This window comes from Schistocerca gregaria, chromosome 3 (genome assembly GCF_023897955.1).
Source record: "Schistocerca gregaria isolate iqSchGreg1 chromosome 3, iqSchGreg1.2, whole genome shotgun sequence".
NCBI classification, from domain to species: Eukaryota; Metazoa; Arthropoda; class Insecta; order Orthoptera; family Acrididae; genus Schistocerca; species Schistocerca gregaria.
Window position 1 is genome coordinate 8,511,752 of NC_064922.1, and position 12,111 is coordinate 8,523,862.

General features: G+C 44.9%; 1 non-coding gene across 1 annotated transcript; it reads left to right on the plus strand.

The window, feature by feature from the left end:
• The first annotated feature begins 5,372 nt into the window (after positions 1-5,372).
• Positions 5,373-5,445, plus strand: Trnak-cuu (transfer RNA lysine (anticodon CUU)). Its single transcript has one exon. It is a non-coding gene; the product is annotated as a tRNA-Lys (tRNA).
• Positions 5,446-12,111: the final 6,666 nt, after the last annotated feature.

A 12,111-nucleotide genomic window follows, 5' to 3' on the forward strand; every position in this document is an offset into this window, starting at 1 on the left:
CGTTCCTCACAAGCGACTTCTAATCAAGCTGCGGAGCTATGGGGTATCGTCTCAGTTGTGCGACTGGATTCGTGATTTCCTGTCAGGAAGGTCGCAGTTCGTAGTAATAGACGGCAAATCATCGAGTAAAACTGAAGTGATATCAGGTGTTCCCCAGGGAAGCGTCCTGGGACCTCTACTGTTCCTGATCTATATAAATGACCTGGGTGACAATCTGAGCAGTTCTCTTAGGTTTTTCGCAGATGATGCTGTAATTTACCGTCTAGTAAGGTCATCCGAAGACCAGTATCAGCTGCAAAGCGATTTAGAAAAGATTGCTGTATGGTGTGTCAGGTGGCAGTTGACGCTAAATAACGAAAAGTGTGAGATGATCCACATGAGTTCCAAAAGAAATCCGTTGGAATTCGATTACTCGATAAATAGTACAATTCTCAAGGCTGTCAATTCAACTAAGTACCTGGGTGTTAAAATTACAAACAACTTCAGTTGGAAGGACCACATAGATAATATTGTCGGGAAGGCGAGCCAAAGGTTGCGTTTCATTGGCAGGACACTTAGAAGATGCAACAAGTCCACTAAAGAGAAAGCTTACACTACACTCGTTCGTCCTCTGTTAGAATATTGCTGCGCGGTGTGGGATCCTTACCAGATGGGATTGACGGAGGACATCGAGAGGGTGCAAAGAAGGGCAGCTCGTTTTGTATTATCGCGTTATAGGGGAGAGAGTGTGGCAGATATGATACACGAGTTGGGATGGAAGTCATTACAGCATAGACGTTTTTCGTCGCGGCGAGACCTTTTTACGAAATTTCAGTCACCAACTTTCTCTTCCGAATGTGAAAATATTTTGTTGAGCCCAACCTACATAGGTAGGAATGATCATCAAAATAAAATAAGAGAAATCAGAGCTCGAACAGAAAGGTTTACGTGTTCGTTTTTCCCGCTCGCTGTTCGGGAGTGGAATAGTAGAGAGATTGTATGATTGTGGTTCGATGAACCCTCTGCCAAGCACTTAAATGTGAATTGCAGAGTAGTCATGTAGATGTAGATGTAGACATGTAGATGTAGATGAATGTAGGGGCCAGGGAAGTCCTATCTGACCTACCAGTCTCTCGGAACCTACAAGATGATGCTACGCTCTTGTCGGCGGTGATTTTGGAAGAACTGCGAGAGGCTCTGTTGCGTGGCTCTCCCAACAAAACGCCTGGCACTGACGGCCTCCCTCTTGAATTTTACAAGCGGTTCTTTGATCTCATGGGCCCAATGTGGGTCAGGATGTACAGTGAACTCCTGGACGCCGATTTTCAGGTACCATCTAACTTTACTGAGGGTCTCTTGATCCCTGTGCCCAAACCCGGCTGAGGCCGTCGCCCTCTTGATTTTCGCCCGTTGACAATGCTAAACACTGACTATAAGCTGTTGACACGCTTGCTCCGTGAGAGGCTCAAACCTACGATAATGGCGGCCATTCACACTGATCAAACCTGCCTCGGGGGCGACACTAATGTGTTTACGACTTTAAGCACCTATAGAGACGTGGTGGCGCTCATGCAAACTTGCCGCCTCCAAGGCGCTCTTGTTGCGCTGAACTTCGACCATGCTTTCGACCGCGTTAACCATGGTTTCCTGCGTGCTGTTATGGAACACATCGGTGTCCCGCGTCTGACGACGTCTGTTGTGCTTCGATTGATCCATGGGGCTGTCACGAGGATTATGATCAACGGCTGTCGGTCCGCCCCCGTCCGTGTCAACAGGTCCGTCCGCCAGGGTTGTCCTCTTTCTGCCATGCTCTTCGCCGTTGCCCTCTAACCAGCTCTTCACGGACTACGGCGACGCTTAGAAGGACTTACCCTCCGTTCCGTAACCTTTCGATGTGGTGCATACGCCGACGATGTGATGTTCTTAGCACGGTCTGGTGACGAATTACACACGGCGTTTTCCTGGCTCCACCAGTATGGGGCGGTGGCAGGCAGTGTGCTCAACCTTCGGAAATCACGCTACATGGAGGTAGGACGAGGAATGCCTGCAGGTCTGACCGTACCTCTGACAGAGTTCCCGATGCTCAAGTGTTTAGGGATATCACTCCATCGACAAATACAACGCACGGCGGCCTTTACGTATCGTATGGTCTTACGACGACTCCGTTTAGAGGCTCGTCTCAATAAATTCAGATCATTGAACATTTTGCAACGCGCCCAATACGTCAATGTGTACATGGCTTCTCACCTTAACCATTACGCCCATGTACTGCCGATAACGGACACGATGGCTTCCAGGATACAGGCAGTGTTTGGATACGTGGTGAACGATGGTGCAGTTTTCAAGATCCGTTTTGTTACGCTTAGTTTACCCTTCGACAAAGGCGGTGTTGGACTCACTCACGTCAAGCACAGAGCGCTGGCACTGTATCTCCGTTCCATGAGGCGACTCTGGCTTTCACCAACAGCCAGTCTCCCCGGCCTACTGATTGAAGAAGTGGCCCCACGTACGCTGTACCCACCGGTACCAGTTGGACATTTATCGCCCTCGCTGTCACATATTAGAACGTTTTTCGTAGAGCATAGCTATGTGTTGCGGGTTATATCGGAGACACGGAATCCGACAGCGAAGACTTATTATAGTGCTCTCCAGCACTGGACTCAGGATAACGACATTGTACGGCGCCACCCTACGGTCGACTGGCCACGGGTATGGCGAGCCATCCACGCGCCGTTCCTGTCTACTTTCGTGCGGTCGACGTGGTATGTGGTCGTTAACGAGAAACTTCCAACCCGACAACGGCTGCATGCCATTCACCTAATTGACGACCCTGTGTGCCCCCGTTGCACGACGTTAGACACGGACGAACATAGACTGAACTGTGGCCCCGCGCGTGAGTGCTGGAAACTGATCCGCCAGATCCTGGCTTTCCTGCTCCGCCGCCCCTACGTTTCGATTTTACCCCAAGAACTCTTTCATCCCGACGCTGTCTATTTCCCTATGGCCCGGATGAATGCGGTTAATTGGGTACGAGGAATGGCGATACACTACATATACCGCGATGGAGACAAAGACGTCCTCGATTTATGATACTATATGATCGACGAGTTTCTGGTCTTAACGAACAGACAGGATTACCGGAACATTTTTGCGAAATATTTGGGTTCGTCATTCATGGACCCACCACCCAGCTGGGGTGTGCCGGGTGTGAGAAGACATTAACTTGTAGATGTGATCTTTCCACGATTCCCCTATGGTAACAGAAACAGTCTCTGACTGTGTGCAGCGGCCCCGGGCGCTCCAACGATTGGTGGCTGGTGATGTCCAATGTAATGACGACCGCCCGTTCCTGGCCGCCCGCCTAGCAATGTGACCGCGGCGAGCAAGATGGCCCTTTTTAGTTCACTTTATTGGCAACTTTTTGCGCATGGCTGCCTTGTTTTTTTTATGCATTCTCTGCTTTGTGAGAAATATTTGAAAAACTGAAACAAAATCGTTTTTGTCTTATTTGGTTTGTTTTCATTAAGTGTGATAACTGCAGGTGTCTCTCTTTTTCCTATGATTTGATAGCAAAGATTTTGTGTTTAGTATGATGAACGTTAAAATTAATTTCTGAAAAAAATTAACTTTTGCTTCATTCTTCAATAAAACCTTCTGTATGATAAAAAAAAAGTGGTCAGCACGATGGGATGAAAGAAAAAAAAAAGTGCTCTGCGTGACGGATTGTCGTCCTAGGGGCCCGGGTTCGATTTCCGACTGGGTTGGGGATTTTTTCCGCTCGGGGATTAGGTGTTGTGAAGTCTTCATCATCATTTCATCCCCATCCGGCGCGCAAGTCACCCAATGTGGCGTCGAATGTAATAAGACCTGCACCAAGGCGGTCGGACCTGCCCCGTAAGTGGCCTCCCAGCCAATGACTCCAAATGCTCATTTCATCATATATACCCGAATTTTGTTATTTTCTTTGCTCACTTTCAGATTTCCATCATTCTTATTTCCTTTATATCTTCGTGTCCCTTATATGTAGGGGAACAACGTTTGTTGGAGAAAAAATGTCTGCTGACACTTCCCAGTGACCCTAGGCGTGTTTTTATTATTGGTTATTCCCTGACAGGCGGAAGGGTTGAGGCACTCTGTGGGATGCGTAAGTAATGTATATCGACTACAATACAGTTATCTTCTCCACTTGAAAGAATGTATGCCAAAGTAAAAAAAAAAAAAAAAAAAAAAGTTGGTAGAGCACTTGCCCGCGAAAGGCAAACGTCCCGACTTCGAGTCTCGGCGGAAAAAAAAAAAAAAGGTGGTAGAGCACTGGTCTAGTAATCCAGGGGTCGTAAGATCCATCCTCACTTGAGGAAGACGTATTTTGGAAATCAGTTGCGCGTCGTGGCCGTATAGCAAACAGTATGTGTGATGACGAACAATTAGCGACAGGCGTTTTATTAAGATTTACTCTCAGATGTGATTAAGGTGAATGGCGCAAATAAAGCATTTGCCAAAGCGGTACAGCATAAGGTGGGACGAGGCAGTCTGAATTACATTTTATAGATGTATTTCTCACATATCTCAGAGCCTGTCGTCGTCGTCGTCGTCGTCGTCGTCGTCGTCGTCGTCGCCGCTTCCTCTTCTGCAGAAGCAGCAAATGGCCATCGTAGCAAATGCGGCGAGGGACGCCCTGCCTTCGATTCCGAATGCACAAAGTATGTGGTCTTGTTTCCCAGTCTATATTTGGTCGGTCTCGTAAAAGGTTGAATGTAACGAATGGGTGTGAAAGAGCCAGGATCAGCGGCTCTGTAGAACGAAAACACAATTCCTCAGGGGTGTGAGCGTTTCGAGATGACTCGTATACTAGTTTTAGTTGGTCGTCAGTGACCGTGTGGCCTAATGTATCAGGCATCGGATTTCCGATCTGAAGATTACAGGTTCGAATGCTGTCACGCTCGTGTTTTTCCAGTTCTGAAAAAGAAACATACCGTTTTAATGTAGCAATTGAGCAGTACGAAACCGTCTGAATGTCACTGTCGACCATTTTTTGCTTGGAGATGCTCTTGAGCTTGAAACACACACAACAAGACCGGTGTTAACTAGCGAAATGGTCGGCAGAGTGCCGTCACCGCGAGTTTTGACTGACACTTGCACATCTAAAACAACGTCGGAAAGTAACTCGTTCGGCTTTTGAGTCACATCAAGTATGTGTGTTAATTTTGACGCCACTAGCTCTGCATGTTGTCATGCAATTCCTTTACCTCTCAGAAATTATTATGAAATAAAAGTGAAGTACGTGACGAGTGTGACGTTAGGAAAACATTAGGCAGCATGGAGAGTTTCTGTATGGGACCAACCAACCCAAACGAGTACTGTGTGACTTGCACCCGGCACGTATTCACCGAGGCAGCCGGCTAGCTCAGTCGGTAGAGCGTAAGATTCTTAATCCCAGGATCGTGGGTTCGAGCCCCACGCTGGGCGAAACGGAATTTTGTTCCGCTACAGATGTAAATTACCGTTTTTCTGATTAACGTGATGTAATGGAAATAGCAACTTTAAACTTTGCCTACTTCTGTCAGTCGCAAGGAAACTGTATTTGAAGGTGAAGGTGATTTTGTAGACATGAGTGAAATACATGTTCTGAAAAGCAAGTGTTGTTGTTTGGAGAGCACATCGGTTGCCTGTCAAATGTGTAGCCAAGCAGTAATGGGTCGCCATAGCTGCAAATATTAGCCGGTAATATGAAGTGTTGTCAGCTGAAGTCTGATGATGCAGACGACCATAAGGACGGAGTACGCAAGAGTACCGCTAGGACGCGACTCTTTAGCTCAGTGGCAGATCACTGGTCTAGTAAACCAAGAGTCGTAAGTTCCATCCTCACAGGAGGAAGACGAATTTTGGAAATCAGTTGCGCGTCGTGGCCGTATAGCAAACAGTATCTGTGATGACGAACAATTAGCGACAGGCGTTTTATTAAGAATTACTCTCAGATGTGATTAAGGTGAATGGCCAGATAAAGCATTTGACAAAGCGGTACAGCATAAGGTGGGACGAGGCAGTCTGAATTACTTTTTATAGCTGTGTTTCTCACATATCTCAGAGCCTCTCGATCGATCGGTCGTCGTCGTCGTCGTCGTCGTCGCCGCCGCCTCTTCTGCAAAAGTAGCAAATGGCCATCGTAGCAAATGTGGCGAGGGACGCCCTGCCTTCGATTCCGAATGCACAAAGTGTGTTGTCATGTTTCCCAGTCTATATTTGGCCGGTCTCGTAAAAGGTTGAATGTAACGAATGTGTGGGAAAGAGCAAGGAACTGCGGCTGTGTAGAACGAAAACACAATTCCTCAGGGATGTGAGCGTTTCGAGATGAGTCGTATACAAGTTATAGTTGGTCGTCAGTGACCGTGTGGCCTCGCATTCTGGCTCTAGCTGCCGACGCGTACGGACGTGTCACGGTTGCTGCGTGTAGTCAGTGTTTCGCCAGTGTTTACCTTTGCGTTTCGGTGTTTTTGAGTTTTGTGATTTTCTTCATGTGTAACTCGTATTTTTTCTGCCTCCTGTGTTCTGTTTTTGTGTTTTCTACCGACGATTATTTGTCGTTTGTGGAGTTTTCGGTAATTACCGGGATCTCCCCTTGTTTACTGCATACCATGGCTACGACTGTGAGGAAGAATACGCTGGTTTTTGCCTTCGCTAAGGAAACATGACGTGTTCAGCCGACTGCTCTGGAAATTCATGATTGGCTTGATCAGGTACTTGGCATAAATTCTGATATGGTGCATACCACTCAGCTAGATACTGACAACTACTGTGTTTTCGTAAAGTTTTTGGATCCCGTTTCGGTCGATAAAATTATTGGAAAATTTGGGTATCATGTCGAATTTTTGCATAGAGACGGCACTACAAGTAAAGTGGCTATCAGGAGAGCTGATGCTCTTTATAGATCTGTGCGGGTGTTAAATTTACCTATCGAGATAGATAATGAGAAAATCAAGGTCTCAATATCGTGAGGTAAAGGATATAGTTAACGAACGTTGGTCGAAGCAATTTAAAATTCAGAGCTTCAATGGTATTCGTTCGGTAGAGATGGAAGTAAAGACGAATATCCCATCTCATATAACTGTTGACGGGCATAAAGCACACGTGATTTATACTGGTCAAACCCCTACGTGCCATATATGCAATGAATCGGGTCATTTAAGGCAGGACTGTCCCCGTCGTGTCTTTGTACTAAAAACAAATTTAGTCCAACGCCGCAAGATGACCTTGAGCGAAGTTTTGGCAACCGATAACACAGCCAATCAGGGTGAGGGTTCGGATCCTGTACCTAGTACTGGAACTATTGCTGTTGATGGCAGTGATTTTCCACCCCTGGTAACACGCTTCAATTGTGATTCCTCTGCCCGTGAGTTAGACGTACTAACCAAGAAACGACCACTTGAACATACAGATGATCATTCTGATGATGACACCTCCCGACAATCTACTGCTGTACGTAAACAGAAAGCTGGCGATGAAAATCTGCATGTGCCCCAAGACGGAATGCAAGTAGATTTAATTGCAGTTTCTGATACATCTCGCTCACTGCCAGAAAATGCGGCAGCTGCCGACAGCGAGAAAGTAGAAGTCCCCCAAGCAGTGACAACTTGCCCAGCTGTAAACAGCGATAATCAGCTGTTTACCGACGGGAAGTTCGCGGAAGCGGTAGAACAACAACACCGCGACACCGCAACACCACAGCAACCGGCACCAGAGTGTAAACAAGTGAAAGTGTTTACTCCTGAACCGGAAAATAAGCAAACACCGTCGCAAGCGTCACAACAACCGAAGGTAGCATGTAAACAGCAGGTCTCTCTAGACACTGCTGCTGAAGCGGCCGCGTCGAGTGTTGCCACAACAAAATCAGGTCAGGGTTTTCAGGGCGTCCACCGCCGTACGCTAAAACCACAACCGAATCTTACTGTTTCTCGCACCCAAGCCAAACAAAAAGCGGACAAGTCGGACGTAAAATCACAGAAAAATATACGATATGAAATTGTCAGAGAAGGTGCTCCAGATGAGCCTCCTGACACACTCAATGTCGAACAGCCCCTCAGTACTAAGGTGCGGGATGACAATGGCAGACAAACTAACGTTTAGCGACCGTGTTACTAGGACTGCTACCAAGTTCTGAATGACAGTAGTTCTAAACCGGATTTCAGCATACCAAAAGTACAACAATTTTTTTTTTTTTTTTTTTTTGACCAACTTTGTCCGTGGCCAATAGCAAGTTAGAGATGCGAGCATACTCTATCACAACGATCAATATAAATAAAATTCGAACCTCATTAAAGCTAGCTGCTCTCAAGGAATTTTTGTATGACTCTGGAACCGATATCGCTTTTCTACAGGAGGTTGTAACGACGGAATTTGTAATACCAGGATACACCGCAATTGTTAACGTATCTTGTGACACACATACAGGAACAGCGGTTCTGCTCAGGGAAGGGATTCCCGTATCTCAAGTGGAGCGGTTGGAATCTGGAAGGGCAATTAGTATTAACGTTTTAGGTACCACATTGATTAACTTATACGCGCCTTCAGGAAATAGTAATAGACAGGACAGGGCAGCATTTTATAAAGAGGAACTTATATATTTATTACGTCGAAACCCAAACAGTTTTATAATGGGCGGTGATTTTAACTGTGTTTTAAATCGTAAAGATCAACAACCACATTTTAACGGTTCTTTAGAACTTAAACGCCTAGTAACCGACCTAAAACTAAAGGACGCATGGGAACTAAAATATCCAACGAAGGTTGAATATACGTATATAACACAGACTTCGCGCAGTAGAATAGACAGAATCTATGTGTCCCAAAACTTGGAAAGATGTCTACTAAATTCAGAAATCGTACCTGTATATTTTAGTGAACACTGCAGTATGAAGGCGTGCATTGATTTAGCTCCACAGCCGATTCAGATTTTTAGGAACCAGTGGCATCTAAATGTCTCTCTCTTAAAAGAGCAAGATTTGGCAGACGCGGTATCGGATGCGTGGACCTTATGTGTGCGATCGATCGAGAGGCACCCCACAGTATTAGACTGGTGGATTAAGGTTGCAAAGCCGAGGCTGAGAAAAGTGTGTATCAGATACAGCAGAGAAAGAGCGTGGGAGTTAAACAACAGTATGGAATTTTATTACAGTTTGTTGCGAGGCCTCTATGAACAGGCAAACGTGTCAACCATTAGATTACAAGACATCAGACACACCAAAGCGAAATTACTCGCCATTAAAAGACAACAGATGGAAGGTTTAAAACTGAAGTCAAAGGCGAAGTCGGTGGTAGATGATGAAACAACATCCTTATATCATCTGCTTCGGCATGCAAAGAATAGGCGACGCACTGTTATTAGTGAACTTAAAACCCCCAATGGGACGACACTGACGTCTCAGAAGGAGATTCTAAATGCAGTATACCAGTACTACTATGCATTATATTCCTCCAGCCCACCTCACGAGGGGTCTCTGCAAGAGTTTCTCAGTGTTTTATCCCCACAATTGACAAGTTCTGAAAACGACGAAATCCTTTCTGAAGTCAGTAACGAAGAGGTTCGTGAGACAATAACCAAGTCCCCGGTGAATAAATCTGCTGGACCGGACGGACTCCCTGTAGAATTTTACAGAAAGTTCTGGTTTTTAATTGGTGACACGTTTACATGCATTGTCAATGAGATTTTTAACGAGCAGACGGTACCTGCAGATTTTAAAGACAGCAAAATTGTACTTCTACCGAAAAACAAAGGGACGAAAAGTTTAAACAATTACCGCCCTATTTCACTTTTAAACTCTGACTACAAAATAGTATGCAGGATTTTAAAAAAGAGACTTTCCCCTCTGACCGACAAATTAATTAGTCAACAGCGGTCACGTGCAGCAAATAGAAGTATTTTTAATACGATTTCTGAATATAGAGACATCATCGCCTTAGCGTCGGTTTCCAATATCAAATGTGCTTTACTTTTTATAGATTTTACTAAGCCTTTCGACTCGGTGAATCACCGCTTCCTATTTGAGGTACTGACAAAAATGGGACTCGTCCACAAAACAGTTAATGTTATAAAAAACGTTGCTACTGGTCTGAACGCTAAATTAGCTGTCAACTGTCAGCTGACGCGGCAAATTCAAATAAACCGCGGCATCCCACAGGGAAGTCCATTATCTATGTTTTTGTTTGTTGTGTCGTTAGAGCCCTTTTTAAGAAGTGTTCATGAAAGGTTAAAGGGCATAACTATAACTGGCAGGAAAACTGTAGTGAGAGCCTATGCTGACGATGTTGGTGTCGTCATAAGAGGGCAAGATGATGCAATTCGACTAGGGGCCATTCTTCAAAACTACTGCCACGCATCGGGTGCGACAACAAACGAAAATAAAAGTACAATCCTGGGAATGCGGGGTCTTGAACGAATACAAATCGATTGGGCGAAGTCAGTTACCACACATAAAACCCTGGGGACAATCCTGACGGCATGTCCAATGAGGATGACAGCCCTCAATTGGAAAGAGGTTTTAACAAAGATTCAAGGGGGACTTATTGAGAACTCACAACGACTTATGAACCAGGTTCAGAGGGTCAGGTTCATTAACTTATGCATTCTCTCAAAGGCATTCTATATGGCACAAGTTTTTCCCTTGCCGAAGTTGATAGCTCAGAAAATAATGTCGAGGGTTGCAAATTTCTTATGGAAGGGGGAAATCTTCAGGGTTAACCTGCGACTTTACATCCTAGAAATGGAGGCCTCGGACTGGTGGACATACGCAATAAAGCTTCTGCGCTTTTCATAAAAAGGTCTTTAAACATATTTCACGCCAACCCCGGCAGTATTACTACACAATTGTTTAAATGGGTCCAACCAGAAAGCCTTCAACCACCGGCAGACGTACAAAAAATTAACCCCCTACTGCGATACGTTAGGATCTTGTACACAGAATTGAGCTATGTTAACGAGAAACTCAGAACTTCACTGCACATTACAGCCAGAGATATCATGAGACAAAGACAACAATATGAAGGACAAAATAAAATTGCATCGAAATATATGAGTTACAACTGGGATGCAATTTGGGAGAATATTAGTTTTAACGGGCTCAATTCAGATGTGGTAACGGCATGGTACAAAGCCGTCAATAATATTGTCAGCACCAACGAGCGGCTTTATAAAATTGGGAAAGCTGAAACCCACTTATGTCAGAAATGTAAACTAGTTGACACTGTGATTCATAGATTTACGTGTGCTGGAAATCTCAACAATTGGCATTGGCTCAGGAAAAGTCTTGCACTACTGCAACGAACGTCACCCAATTCCATTACTCCTATGGTGCTTTTCAGACCTGAAACTAAATATTACCCGAAAACCAAAAATAATGCAATACACTGGTTAATGGGACAGTTTGTAGATTACATTATCAATAAAATAGGTGGTGACGACGAAACAAAATTCAAGCTTTTTATGCAAATGGAGTACAGCAACATTCAGCAATATGCAGACCACAGGAAAATGTAGGGAAACATGTTGATCATTTTATTCGAACGAATAGGTGTTGGTTAAAGCGCACAGTCTAACACTAAATGTACTATTTTAGGGGTAATGAAGAAGTGAAGTATGAATCTACGTGCAAGATGAAGGAAATGCCTCTTCTTTTATCCATTCATGTTCCGTTTGCCCCCCAATAAGTGTCTCATAAATGCTCGGTGTATATTGCAGTATAATCACATGTAAAAAAAAAAAAAATGGATCAGGCATCGGACTTCGGATCTGAAGATTACAGGTTCGAATGCTGTCACGCTCGTGTTTTTCCAGTTCTGAAAAAGAAACATCCCGTTTTAATGTAGCAATTGAGCAGTACGAAACCGTCTGAATGTTGCTGTCGACCATTTTTTGCTTGGAGATGCTCTTGAGCTTGAAACACACACAACAAGACCGGTGTTAACTAGCGAAATGGTCGGCAGAGTGCCGTCACCGCGAGTTTTGACTGGCACTTGCACATCTAAAACAACGTCGGAAAGTAACTCGTTCGGCTTTTGAGTCACATCAAGTATGTGTGTTAATTTTGACGCCACTAGCTCTGCATGTTGTCATGCAATTCCTTTACCTCTCAGAAATGATTA